General features: G+C 53.4%; 1 protein-coding gene across 4 annotated transcripts in view; it reads left to right on the top strand.

Annotated features, from left to right (window-relative positions):
• Window positions 1–14389, top strand: part of LOC147095740 (ras/Rap GTPase-activating protein SynGAP-like) — a 756836-nt gene that overhangs the window by 527035 nt on the left and 215412 nt on the right. The window contains exon 1 of one of the 4 annotated variants that reach the window (XR_015074822.1): window positions 9272–9541. The exons of the other annotated variants lie outside the window; for them this stretch is intronic. The gene's annotated coding sequence lies outside the window, so the exon portion shown is untranslated. Of the gene's footprint in view, window positions 1–9271; window positions 9542–14389 lie in introns of those variants that run through there. 4 annotated transcript variants of the gene reach the window in all.

Raw genomic sequence — 14389 nt, 5'->3', positions numbered from 1 at the left:
AGGTAATGCCTCCAGCGTCGTACCGCCTCCACGATCGCCTGGGCTTCCTTCTCGACCGACGAGTGTCGGATCTCAGGGCCCTGTAGGGTCCTTGAGAAGAAGGCCACCGGCCTCCCCTCCTGGTTAAGGGTAGCGGCTAGGGCGAAGTCGGATGCATCGCTCTCCACTTGGAAGGGGATGGACTCATCCACTGCGTGCATTGTGGCCTTGGCTATGTCTCCCTTAATGAGGGAGAAGGCCGCGCACGCCTCCTCCGTGAGGGGGAAGGATGTGGACTTCATGAGGGGTCTGGCTTTGTCCGCATAATTGGGCACCCATTGGGCATAGTAGGCGAAGAGTCCCAGGGTTCTCTTAAGTGCCTTAGGACAGTGGGGGAGGGGTAGCTCCATGAGGGGGCGCATTCTTTCGGGGTCGGGGCCGATGACTCCGTTCTCTACTACACAGCCGAGGATAGCAAGGCGTGAGGTGTTAAACACACATTTCTCCTTATTGTAGGTGAGGTTCAGCCGTTGGGCCGTACGGAGGAATTTCTCCAGATTCACATCATGGTCCTGCCGGTCGCGGCCGCAGATGGTGACGTTATCTAGATAAGGGAACGTGGCCTGCAGTCCGTTCTGGTCGACCATCCGGTCCATCTCCCTTTGGAAGACCGACACCCCGTTGGTGACACCGAAGGGGACCCTAAGGAAGTGGTAGAGGCGCCCGTTCGCCTCGAAGGCGGTATACTGGCGGTCCTCCGGGCTGATAGGGAGTTGGTGGTAGGCCGACTTAAGGTCGATGGTCGAGAATACTCGGTATTGTGCAATCTGATTGACCATGTCAGATATGCGGGGAAGGGGGTTTGCGTCCAGCTGGGTGTACCTGTTTATGGTCTGGCTGTAGTCGATGACCAAGCGATTTTTATCGCCGGTCTTAACGACCACGACCTGGGCACGCCAGGGGCTGCTGCACCCCTCGATGATGCCCTCTTTCAGGAGGCGCCGCACCTCATAGCTAATGAAGGCCCTGTCCCCGGCGCTGTACCGCCTGCTCTTGGTAGCGACGGGTTTGCAGTCGGGGGTTAGGTTAGCGAACAGGGACGGTGGCGGGACCTTGAGGGTGGATAGGCTGCAGGTGTTACGCGGTGGGCGGTTTAACATCCGCTGGTTGTCGACTGTGAGTGGGGGGAGGGGTCCACCGTATGCTAGGGTGACACTTTGGAGGTGGGATTGGAAGTCCAGCCCTAGTAGGACGGCAGCGCAGAGCTGGGGGAGGACGAGGAGTTTAAAGTTTTTATACTCCGTACCCTTAACCGACAGGGTCACAACACAGTAGCCGCTGATGTCCGTGGCGTGGGACCTTGATGCCATCGAGATTCGGTTGCGCGTTGGCAGGACGGGGAGGGAGTAGTGGCTCACTGTGTCTGGGTGGATGAAGCTCTCCGTGCTTCCGCTGTCGAACAGGCAGGTCGTGGCGTGGCCGTTTACTTTGATGTCCATCATCGACTTGGACAGGTGATGCGGGCGGGCTTGATCCAGAGTGACGGAGGCTAGTGTGTAGCTGAGCGAGTCGTTGTCGTCTGCGGGTGAGGCGGTCGTCGGGTCTGGAGGCACGGTGGCAGTCGAGCGTGGTGGGTAAAATGGCGTCTCCCACGAGGTTGGACAAAATGGCTGCCCCCATAACTCACATGAGGCACTATTGGGGTCGGTTGCCTTGATCAAAGATGGCCGCCCCATGACTCACGTGTGGGGATGCTGGCCTCTGTTGCCTTGAAGGAAGATGGCCGCCCCCACCGTTCGCATGAGGCACTGCTGGCCTCTGAAGATCCACTTCTGCAGGCCTTAGCAAGGTGGCCTTTCTTCCTGCAGGTTGAGCAGGTGGAGTTCCTAGCTGGGCAGCGCGACCTCGGGTGTTTCTCCTGGCCGCAGAAAAAGCAGCCGCGGGGGTCCGATGTCGGAGCCGGTACCGGGGGTGGCGGTCCCGATCGGGTCCGGGACGCTGAGGTAGGTCCCGGGGGTGGCGCGGTGAAGGGTATTGCGGTAGGGGTCGGGCCCGAGTCCCAGGGTCGCGAACAGTACCTGGAGAACGCCTCCTGGTCCCGATGGGCCACCTCCAGGGAGAGAGTGAGGGCTGCAGCTTTGTCCAGGTCGAGGTCCTTTGCTTCCAGTAATCGCTGCCGTGAGTAGTCGGACCGTAGGCCTTTCACGAAGGCATCGCGGACGTTGTCTTCCATATTTTCTGCCGCCGTTACTGCTTTAAAGTTACAGTCTCTGCCGAGTGCTTGTAGCACCCATAAAAATTCCTCCACCGGCTCCCCTGGCAGTTGCGGGCGGGACCTTAGGAGGTGCCTGGTATACATGGGGTTTACCGGGGTTTGGTACTGTCTCTTCAGCCGGTTGATGGCGTCCTCGTATGTTTTAAGGTCCCGGATGAGCGCGAATACTTTAGGGCTCAGTTGGGCGTTCAGAACTCTTAGCTTGGATCTCTGAGGCACGTTGGACTCTTCCAGGTAGGCTTCAAAGCAGCCCAGCCAGTGATCGAAGTCGAGGGCTGCGTTCGCTGCCCGTGGATTTAGATCCAGGTACGGTGGTCTGAGGGCTCGCAGCCAAGCCGGCTGTTGTGATTGTTGCGGCTCGGCGTCTGAAGGCTGCTGTGGCTGTTGTGGCGGGGCGTCTGGATGAGACATCTTAAAATTTAGTCAATAAAATTGATATACCTATCAATTCGTCCAATGAAAAGCGACGAGTTAGGAAAGTAACTATAGGTTTTTATTGACTAAATAACAGAGCCCACCCTCATGGGTGATCGGATCCAGCAAGGAGGAATACCAGCCAGTCGACTACCTTTATACCTGGGCAGGTAGGTGGAGCCATGGGCGGAGTCAGTGATGGTCAGCCCAGGTATAACAGTGTGACAAGAGGCGACCTCGTATAGTGATACAACAGTGAGAACAGTGATAACAATATAATAGTGTAACGATAGTGAATGATAAAAGTGGTTTACCACACGCTGCGCCCTCAGAGGTTGGAGCTTCCTCTGAGGAGTCTGGCTGCACAGCCTCTTCCTCCTCCACAGTGAGGACGGGGGCTCTGGATGGTACTGTGGGGGAGTAAAGGAAGGAGTTACAGATGTAATGCCAACGTTCCTCTGGTGACTCCCAGCGAGTTGGCATCTGCTGACACCTGCATCCATGCAGCATTGGTCTCAGTGCGAGGCCTCTTCCTCCCTGACCTAGGGAAGAGGACCTCCCTGTGGGCCCTAACCCCATCCAATAATGCCTGCAATGAAGCCTCGTCGAATGTGAAGGCAGCTCGGGGTCTGGCACTGTCCACATCTGCTGCAGGCTCCTCTGCCATCCTGTATGGTTCATTTGGAAGCCTTCAGAGGATGCAGTGCTTGCCATGGACCTTGAAAGCACCACGAATGATGACATCATACTGTGGGGATTTCTGACTCGATTTAGACAATTACCAAGGCTTCCCACATGCTGGGAATTAATTGGCCAATTGAGGGAAAATTGCGTGGGGCTGGCTGACTCTTTTTTGTGTGTCAGAAACCCCACATTCGGGGAAATCCGACCATTCCCCACACAAGCCGAAAATCGGGGCCATAGAGTCCATCACTGACTCACACTGACCCATAGAGTCCATCACTGACTCACACTGACCCATAGAGTCCATCACTGACACACACTGACCCATACAGTCCATCACTGACTCACACTGACCCATAGAGTCCATTACTGACTCACACTGACCCATAGAGTCCATCACTGACTCACACTGACCCAGAGTCCATGACTGACTCACACTGACCCATAGAGTCCATCACTGACACACACTGAGTCATAGGCCTAGAAATTCGGTTGGTAGCGCCAGCGCTGAGCGCCTAAAGAGCCCTAGAATTGGGGCGATACCCTATGTTGGGGCGTTCGCTATGAAGATAGCGACAACTCAGATATTGACTATACATTTTGCGCCTGCGCTAAGTGTTTGCGCGTGCCCACGAGCGCAAGCAAATCATGACGTCATTTCAGTGTGCAACGCCTTTTAGGAGCGCCTGAGCGCATATTGGGTGGCGCCCGGAGCCTTAACGCCCAGCGCTATTAGTGACAGTTCGAGGGAGGGCTAACAGGCCCTTCTCGGAGTAGGGGGGGCGCTATTTAAAGGGGACAGCTCTAGTGCAGAATCTTCTGCCACTTGGCCTGCTCATTGCGATCGCTGCTGGAGAGAGTTGGCGAGCCAATGTGGAGCGGAGTTCTGGGAATTGAGCTTTACAGTACTTGGGACCCTGAAACCTGTCCGAAGCACTTGCAGCACTACACCTAAAAGCCCTTTGACCAACTGGCATCGGAATGGGAGCTTCTTTGGAGGGCGACGGCCTCATCGCCCAACACTGTGAAGGGGCAGAGAGACGGCGGGAGAGGGGGCCGGGATTGGCCAGAAGGAGGAGGGGCAATGGAGGTCGGCCAATCCGACGGGAAGCTGCAAGGGTCTTTAGGCAGCAGGTGACAAGCCTTGACATGTCGGAGTAGCAGTGTTTGGGAAGGCTCCGATTCTGGAGGGACATTGTTCCTGATCTGTGCCACCTGCTTGGTCAGGATCTGCAGCCGCGTGAACGCTGCAGAACCTCTCTGTCCGTGATCGCTAAACTGACTGATGGCCTCAATTTTTATGCCAACGGATCCTTTCAGTCAGCCATTGGGGACATTGCGACTGTCGCTCAGGTTGCAGTCCACTGTTGCATCCTCCGGCAAGTTACAGATGCCCTTTATAGGCGAAGGCGTCAATTCATTACCTTCCCTCGGACCCTGCACAAGCAGGCGGAGCGCGCGCAGGGTGTCGCTTCTATTGCGGACTTCCCCATGGTGCAGGGGGCGAGTGACAGCACACACGTGGCTTTGAGGGCGCTATGCCATCATCCTTAGGACTTCCGCAACCGCAAGGGGTTCCACTCCCTCAACATGCAGCTGGTCTGTGACCACCGCCAAATCATCATGGCAGTCACCGTGCATTTCCCAGGGTGCAGCCACGATGCCTTTATCCTGCGGTTGACCTCAGTTTGTAACCTTTTTGAGGGGCTGCCTCGAAGACGAGGCTGGCTTACTGGGGACAAGGGCTATCGTCTCTGGCCATGGCTGATGACAACACTCTGTGTGGCCGACACCCCAGCAGAAGAGCTGATCAGCAGCAGCCATCAGGCGACCAGGCACAGTAAATAGCACACTATTGGTGTTGTCAAAAAGCGTTTCCAATGTCTGGAACATTTGGGGGGGATCCCTGCAGTACTCGCCGCAGCAAGTGGGACACATCGTCGTCGTCTGCTGCATGCTCCACAACTTGGCGAATCAACGCACCCAGCCAATTCCAGCTGTCCCTCAACGACCAGCAGAGCAGGCGGAGGAGGAGGAGTATGAGGAGGAGGAGGAAAAGCAGGCGGAGGAGGAGGATGAGGAGGAAGAGCAGGCGGAGGAGGAGGAGGAGGGGAGGAAGATGGAAGGGCTGCTGAAAGTGGAAGGGCCATACGTCAGAGGCTCATCTGGACTCGTGTCGAGACCCCTGTGGCGGAATGATGAGAGTCTTAACTCATGCGCACTTTGGATGTTTGACGGCCTCTGAATGCCAGCATCACTGAAAGTAGTCACGTGCACCATGCCACATTGAAACTTCTGTTTATTGGCACAAAAGTCTTTCATTACAGCTAAACAACGTAATGTCAACAGAAACCATAACTTTCAAAATAACTGTGAACTCTTCGGCAAAGCCTCAAAACTCAACAAACCTTCTGCAAATATAACAACAGGTGAGGGTGTCCTTGAATTTGGACAAACAAACGTCTCAGCACCTCCCTCTACAACTGGCCCCTTGAGGGAGAACGACTTCTCTTTCGCGCCCGGCCCCTTCCCTCCCTGCTGCTCCTATGTAATTGGACCCCAGTGGCGGGCTCAAGGCTGGGGGACGCCTGCTGACTGTCTGGAAGCGCAGAAGCCCCTGAGGGACGGCCTGGCCGACCTCTGGGCTTGGAGGGTGCGGACGCAGGATGCTTGATGTGACCATGGCTGGAAGCAGTGTGGCCTGCAGGTGGTGGCAGCTGCAATGCAGGCGTCCCAGTGCTGGCATGTGCAATGGTCTCCTGCGGAGAGAGGACACCTGCACCATGGTCGGACGACACACTGGCTATCTGAGGGGAGCGGCTCGGCTCGGCTCAGCCGCCACAATCGCATGCTCCACTGATTCCTGGCCTTGTATGGGACTGGAAGGGCCCGGGGTGATCGTAACTGATGCAGAGAGGGTGGCTACAGTGAGAGATCGCGTTGCGTCAATCTGGGTGTGGAGGAGCCCAGCAAGTGACTGCGTGGCAACAGTGAAGACCTGTGTGCCAGGTGCCAGTGCTTCGGAGAAGGCCTGGACAGTTCTTCCCATTGCTTCGGACAAAGCAGGTGCCGACCGCTCCACTGCCTCGGACAAGCCCTGGACAGACCTTTCCAGGGATTGTCCGAAGCCCTGAACAGTCCTTTCCATAGCCGACTCAAAGCCGTGGACAGTCCTCTCCATTGTTGAGCCGAAGCCCTGGATAGTCCTGTCCATTGTTGCCCCGAAGACCTGGAGAGTCCTGTCCATTGTTGCCCCAAAGCCTTGGATAGACCTGTCCATTGTTGCCCCGAAGACCTGGAGAGTCCTGTCCATTGTTGCCCCAAAGCCCTGGAGAGTCCTCTCCATTGTTGCCCCGAAGTCCAACATACTCTTAGCCAATGCATCTATTGACTCAGGCATCTTCTCGACTGCAGCCATCAGCTCCGTGTGTCTGACCCGGGCCTGTTTGCTCATCTCAGCCAGGCGACGCACCTCATCTGCACTCTGTGCAGCAGTCATCACTACCTGCCTTGCCCTCTGGGGAGACGGTGGCCGAACTTGCCTATCCCCCGTGCGTTGCTGCATGCCGCTTGGTCCGGCAACTGGTTCATCCTCAGAGCCCCCCCCCCTCCCCTCCAGGGGACTACTATCCCCAGTCTGTAGATGTGTCCGCTCCCCGGATTCTGCAACGGCTGGTCCGGATTCCTCCTGGTCCTCGCCTCCGGTGGCACTGGCACTGGCAGCTTCAGTGCGTTGAGCCCGAGTTGGGGCTGCTTCATCTGAAAGTGGGAGGTGGAAGAGTGGCTTTAGCAAAAGGACAGGTTTGCTGAAAGGCATGCCAGATTGCGGCAAGGCTCTGACATGGCTGCACACTGAGGATGCAGGCTGGCGGGGGGACCAAGTGGAAGGCAACAGGTGAAAAAGGTGAGAGTCTTACCCTCGCTGTCGGAAATGGGGTCAGCAGATGCAGTGGTCACAGGACCAAACAGACGTCCTCCAAGTATCTGGTGCACTCTCTCCTCCAGATCCGTGAGAGTGACCACTTGTGGAGGTCCGCCACCGGTTCGACGCTGCTCCTTTCGGATCATCACCTGCTTGGACTGCAGGGGAAAGAAGGGGAAGTTCTGTAACATGATGACTTGAGACATCATCGCAAGCCCCCCATGGTGCAAGAGCCCTTACATGAGGCCTTGAGAGATCATCGCATGGCCCCCATGGTGCAAGAGCCCTTACATGAGGCCTTGAGACATCTGTCCATGTGTGTGCCCAGAAAGGGCCATGGGTGCATGCTGACAGATGGCCATTGGGGCATCATTGCAACAGGGTGCCCGAAGTCAGCTGCAGATGGAGGGAATCAGAAGTTTGCTAAACCATCACTCACCCTAACGATCCGTGTGAGGTCGTTGAATTTCTTCCTGCACTGAACAGAGGTCCTGGTCGCCATGCTGCTGGAGTTGACCCTCACAGCAACCTCCCTCCAAGATCGTCGGTAAGCCTTCTGATTCGGCCTCTTGCCATTATCCGGATACAGGACATCTCAACGGCGCTCAACTGCAGCCACCAAGTGGTCCAGAGCCTCAGTGCTGAAGCGCTCTGCTCTCTGTCTAACCTTCTCCATGCTGAACAAGTTTGTAACGCCAGACAAGGGCGAGCGCCAATTCTGAGGCCTACAGGGCGTTGGGTGTTGAAGCTCAGGCTGACTGACCCACCCCTTTAAGAGCCGGCCGGCGCCTGGAAGTCTTGTGGTTTCCCGTAATTGAGATCACGTGCGCTGCGCCCGTCCGCGTCGATATTGAGTAGCGCCTGAACTTTTGCGCCTTAGGAGCACCGTGCAACGGCTGAATTAGCGTCTCAATCCCCTTTGGGGGCGATGCAACCCAATATCTCGGCAGGCAGCGATAACTTTCGTCTGGCTATAAACTTAGCGCTCCGCCAGTTCTAACGCCTCAAGCGGGGCTATACCCAATTTCTAGGCCATAGAGTCCATCACTGACTCACACTGACCCATAGAGTCCATCACTGACTCACACTGACCCATAGAGTCCATCACTGACTCACACTGACCCATAGAGTCCATCACTGACACACACTGACCCATAGAGTCCATCACTGACTCACACTGCCCCATAGAGTCCATCACTGACTCACACTGACCCATAGAGTCCATCACTGACTCACACTGACCCATAGAGTCCATCACTGACTCACACTGACCCATAGAGTCCATCACTGACTCACACTGACCCATAGAGTCCATCACTGACTCATCTGACCCATAGAGTCCATCACTGACTCATCTGACCCATAGAGTCCATCACTGACTCATCTGACCCGTAGAATCTCTCCTACTTTCTATCCTATCACTGACCTTCCCTTTTGTTCTTTCATCCCCTCCCCCTTTTTCCCAGCCCCGAAACTTGTTTTCCATTTCCTGCTTTTTTCCAGTTCTGACGAAAGGTCTTCGACCTGAAACGTTGACTCTGTTTCTCTCTCGACGGATGCTGCCTGGCCTGCTGAGTTTTTCCAGCGTTTTCTGTTGTTATTTAAAAACACTACTTGCTGCCAGATATACTGGGGGAGAGGGTGGGGAACCTTAGCAGTATCAGAATTTAAATCTTTCTCAAACATCCTGGTGCAGCATTCATCATCCGCAGCGCAATGGCAATCTGCTGTGGGTGAGGATAGGGTGAGAGCTGCGCCTTTAAGAGCAGCAGCCAGTTTTCCGGCTGCAAAGCTCTTTGAAACGTTGACCCGGGAGAAGGGGGCGGGGCCAGGGGCGAGCCTGCTGTCCATCACAGCAAGAGCCGGTCGTTGATTGGCGCGCCCGTAGGTAGGCGGGGCGTGGGCCGGCTCTGACTGACAGCCCGGGCTGCGAGTGTTGATTGGCGGAGGCCGTTGTAAAGCGTGCGTTCTGGCGGACCCAGTGCCCTGATTGACAGCTGAAGAGAACGACAGAGAGAGTTGCAGAGAAGGAGGGCGGCGGAGCTACAATGTAACTGCTGAAGAAAAGTTAACAGGGACCAGTTGTGGGGGGGGAAGGAAAAAAAAAAGGGGAAGCGTCCAAAGACTGTTCTGCAACTGATTGGGGAATGATCCTGAAATCCCGTTTCCTGGAGTAGCGAGCGCTGTGGAACCTTAATTGGGTTGTGTGTAGCTTGGGGTTAGCAAAAGCCCTACAGAGACACACACACACTCCACAAAGCGGTGCGGTGAGTGCATCCGATCAATTTCAAACTCCTAACTGCATTTTAACAAGAGAAATTGTTGAGATTTTTTTTGATCGCAATGACTGCCTATAATGGGAAAGCTGTTAAATCTGTCTGCTTCGTATTTGTGAAGCTTAAGACAGCCTTGCTGAGTTTAATCATGTATTGTTTGCATGCGATCAACTATGTGACATCTGAGCATAAAGGTCAGCTTAGTTATTATTTATGGATATTTGTTTTTTTTGTTCTCCCTCTCCCTCCCATTAAATCCCTGGAACTGAAGTTGAGGGTTTTGAAACATCTGGCTCCAGCAGTACTTAAGTGATTTCCACTGTGACCTGCGGTTCGGGGAGACATTGCTGAAGCGATTCGTTAGCAAATGGGGACCGACGGCTCTGTTATTTGCCTGAACTTGCAGTAACACAGCAAGAGCACCCCCCACTTCTTAAAGCTGCACTCGCATTGTATCATCTCGTTTCTCCAAATGTTTGTGTGGGGGCAGTTAAAGATGTTTTGCAAAACCAAATATTTTTTGCTTAGTTCTAAGGAAGTTTAGTTGATGAATATTTTGGGTCGTAGATACTATGCTTCGTGTTTTGTTACTGTTGGCCTGTGATGTTTGGTATGGTAGCACCCCATTTGAACACTCATTCTGCCCTCCCTCCGCCCCACTCTGCCCTCCCCCTCCCTCCGCCCCACTCTGCCCTCCCCCTCCCTCCGCCCCACTCTGCCCTCCCACTCCCTCCGCCCCACTCTGCCCTCCCCCTCCCTCCGCCCCACTCTGCCCTCCCGCTCCCTCCGCCCCACTCTGCCCTCCCCCTCCCTCCGCCCCACTCCCTCCGCCCCACTCTGCCCTCTGGTCTGTGTGTGTGTGTCAGTGACATTATAAACACAGCGGGAAGATTCCCTCTGGTCCGTGTGTGTGTGTCAGTGACATTATAAACACAGCGGGAAGATTCCCTCTGGTCTGTGTGTGTGTGTCAGTGACATTATAAACACAGCGGGAAGATTCCCTCTGGTCCGTGTGTGTGTGTCAGTGACATTATAAACACAGCGGGAAGATTCCCGCTGGTCCGTGTGTGTGTGTCAGTGACATTGTAAACACAGCGGGAAGATTCCCTCTGGTCTGTGTGTGTGTGTCAGTGACATTATAAACACAGCGGGAAGATTCCCTCTGGTCTGTGTGTGTGTCAGTGACATTATAAACACAGCGGGAAGATTCCCTCTGGTCCGTGTGTGTGTGTCAGTGACATTATATACACAGCGGGAAGATTCCCTCTGGTCCGTGTGTGTGTGTCAGTGACATTATAAACACAGCGGGAAGATTCCCTCTGGTCCGTGTGTGTGTGTCAGTGACATTATAAACACAGCGGGAAGATTCCCTCTGGTCCGTGTGTGTGTGTCAGTGACATTGTAAACACAGCGGGAAGATTCCCTCTGGTCTGTGTGTGTGTGTCAGTGACATTATAAACACAGCGGGAAGATTCCCTCTGGTCTGTGTGTGTGTCAGTGACATTGTAAACACAGCGGGAAGATTCCCCCTGGTCTGTGTGTGTGTGTCCATGACATTATAAACACAGCGGGAAGATTCCCTCTGGTCCGTGTGTGTGTGTCAGTGACATTATAAACACAGCGGGAAGATTCCCTCCGGTCTGTGTGTGTGTGTCAGTGACATTGTAAACACAGCGGGAAGATTCCCTCTGGTCTGTGTGTGTGTGTCAGTGACATTATAAACACAGCGGGAAGATTCCCTCTGGTCTGTCTGTGTGTGTGTGTCAGTGACATTATAAACACAGCGGGAAGATTCCTTCTGGTCTGTGTGTGTGTCAGTGACATTATAAACACAGCGGGAAGATTCCCTCTGGTCCGTGTGTGTGTGTCAGTGACATTATAAACACAGCGGGAAGATTCCCTCCGGTCTGTGTGTGTGTCAGTGACATTATAAACACAGCGGGAAGATTCCCTCCGGTCTGTGTGTGTGTGTCAGTGACATTATAAACACAGCGGGAAGATTCCTTCTGGTCTGTGTGTGTGTGTCAGTGACATTATAAACACAGCGGGAAGATTCCCTCTGGTCTGTGTGTGTGTCAGTGACATTATAAACACAGCGGGAAGATTCCCTCCGGTCTGTGTGTGTGTGTCAGTGACATTATAAACACAGCGGGAAGATTCCCTCCGGTCTGTGTGTGTGTCAGTGACATTGTAAACACAGCGGGAAGATTCCCTCTGGTCCGTGTGTGTGTGTCAGTGACATTATAAACACAGCGGGAAGATTCCCTCTGGTCTGTGTGTGTGTCAGTGACATTATAAACACAGCGGGAAGATTCCCTCCGGTCTGTGTGTGTGTGTCAGTGACATTATAAACACAGCGGGAAGATTCCCTCCGGTCTGTGTGTGTGTGTCAGTGACATTATAAACACAGCGGGAAGATTCCCTCTGGTCTGTGTGTGTGTGTCAGTGACATTATAAACACAGCGGGAAGATTCCCTCCGGTCTGTGTGTGTGTCAGTGACATTATAAACACAGCGGGAAGATTCCCTCTGGTCTGTGTGTGTGTCAGTGACATTATAAACACAGCGGGAAGATTCCCTCTGGTCCGTGTGTGTGTGTCAGTGACATTATAAACACAGCGGGAAGATTCCTTCTGGTCTGTGTGTGTGTGTCAGTGACATTATAAACACAGCGGGAAGATTCCCTCTGGTCCGTGTGTGTGTCAGTGACATTATAAACACAGCGGGAAGATTCCCTCTGGTCTGTGTGTGTGTCAGTGACATTATAAACACAGCGGGAAGATTCCTTCTGGTCTGTGTGTGTGTGTCAGTGACATTATAAACACAGCGGGAAGATTCCTTCTGGTCTGTGTGTGTCTGTCAGTGACATTATAAACACAGCGGGAAGATTCCCTCTGGTCCGTGTGTGTGTGTCAGTGACATTATAAACACAGCGGGAAGATTCCCTCTGGTCCGTGTGTGTGTGTCAGTGACATTATAAACACAGCGGGAAGATTCCCTCTGGTCTGTGTGTGTGTCAGTGACATTATAAACACAGCGGGAAGATTCCCTCTGGTCCGTGTGTGTGTGTCAGTGACATTATAAACACAGCGGGAAGATTCCTTCTGGTCTGTGTGTGTGTGTCAGTGACATTATAAACACAGCGGGAAGATTCCCTCCGGTCTGTGTGTGTGTCAGTGACATTATAAACACAGCGGGAAGATTCCCTCTGGTCCGTGTGTGTGTGTCAGTGACATTATAAACACAGCGGGAAGATTCCCTCTGGTCCATGTGTGTGTGTCAGTGACATTATAAACACAGCGGGAAGATTCCTTCTGGTCCGTGTGTGTGTGTCAGTGACATTATAAACACAGCGGGAAGATTCCCTCTGGTCCATGTGTGTGTGTCAGTGACATTGTAAACACAGCGGGAAGATTCCCTCTGGCCCGTGTGTGTGTGTCAGTGACATTGTAAACACAGCGGGAAGATTCCCTCTGGTCCGTGTGTGTGTGTCAGTGACATTATAAACACAGCGGGAAGATTCCCTCTGGTCTGTGTGTGTGTCAGTGACATTGTAAACACAGCGGGAATACTCCCTCTGGTCCGTGTGTGTGTGTCAGTGACATTGTAAACACAGCGGGAAGATTCCCTCTGGTCCGTGTGTGTGTGTCAGTGACATTGTAAACACAGCGGGAATACTCCCTCTGGTCTGTGTGTGTGTCAGTGACATTATAAACACAGCGGGAAGATTCCCTCTGGTCCGTGTGTGTGTGTCAGTGACATTGTAAACACAGCGGGAAGATTCCCTCTGGTCCGTGTGTGTGTGTCAGTGACATTGTAATCACAGCGGGAAGGTTCCCTCTGGTCTGTGTGTGTGTGTCAGTGACATTATAAACACAGCGGGAAGATTCCCTCTGGTCCGTGTGTGTGTGTCAGTGACATTATAAACACAGCGGGAAGATTCCCCCTGGTCTGTGTGTGTGTGTGTCAGTGACATTATAAACACAGCGGGAAGATTCCCTCTGGTCTGTGTGTGTGTGTCAGTGACATTATAAACACAGCGGGAAGATTCCCTCTGGTCTGTGTGTGTGTGTCAGTGACATTATAAACACAGCGGGAAGATTCCCCCTGGTCTGTGTGTGTGTGTCAGTGACATTATAAACACAGCGGGAAGATTCCCTCTGGTCTGTGTGTGTGTGTCAGTGACATTATAAACACAGCGGGAAGATTCCCTCTGGTCTGTGTGGGTGTTTCAGTGATATTATAAACCCAGCAGGAAGATTCCCTCTGTTCATTAGCGACACTGTATACACAGCGGGAAGATACCTTCTGATCCCTATTTTAGAATGCTCGGGTGACATGACTATAAATAGATTGACAGCGGAACTCTTCCCCTGTGCTGTTGATACAGTGATCTGTAACGCTCGCAGTCAGACTCCCGGCAGTGACTTGCAGTCTGAGGCCAGTGTAGTTGGAGGAGAGCAGCAGACAGTGCTCCCTCTCCCCCAGCCTGGAATAGGCAATATCTCTGGGACTTAAAATCACCTTAATTGAATCTTTGAGTGCAGAGCAAGTGGATGGGCGAGGGTCTTGGTGAGGCTAACTATTAGTCATCTATGCAGGGATTCCAGTCTCGGAAATCTGTCACCGAGATATTTTTACAATGATTACTATTGTGATTAGGATAGCTGTGATTGCTGATGTGACAGTGAGTGTGACCTTGTGCAAAATCACAAGCCAGCCGCTGTACCAGGATGGGAGTGTACCTATTAAGAATGAACAGCACATTCTGTTTCTTACGGGGTGTTCAGCTCTCTCTCGCGTCCGCGCTCTCGTTCTCTGCCCTCGCTCTCTGGGAGTT

This window comes from Somniosus microcephalus, unplaced genomic scaffold (genome assembly GCF_052327205.1).
Source record: "Somniosus microcephalus isolate GS21.2 unplaced genomic scaffold, FLI_Smic_1.0 unresolved_chr1, whole genome shotgun sequence".
NCBI lineage: Eukaryota > Metazoa > Chordata > Chondrichthyes > Squaliformes > Somniosidae > Somniosus > Somniosus microcephalus.
This window is presented reverse-complemented; position numbering and strand designations above follow the sequence as displayed.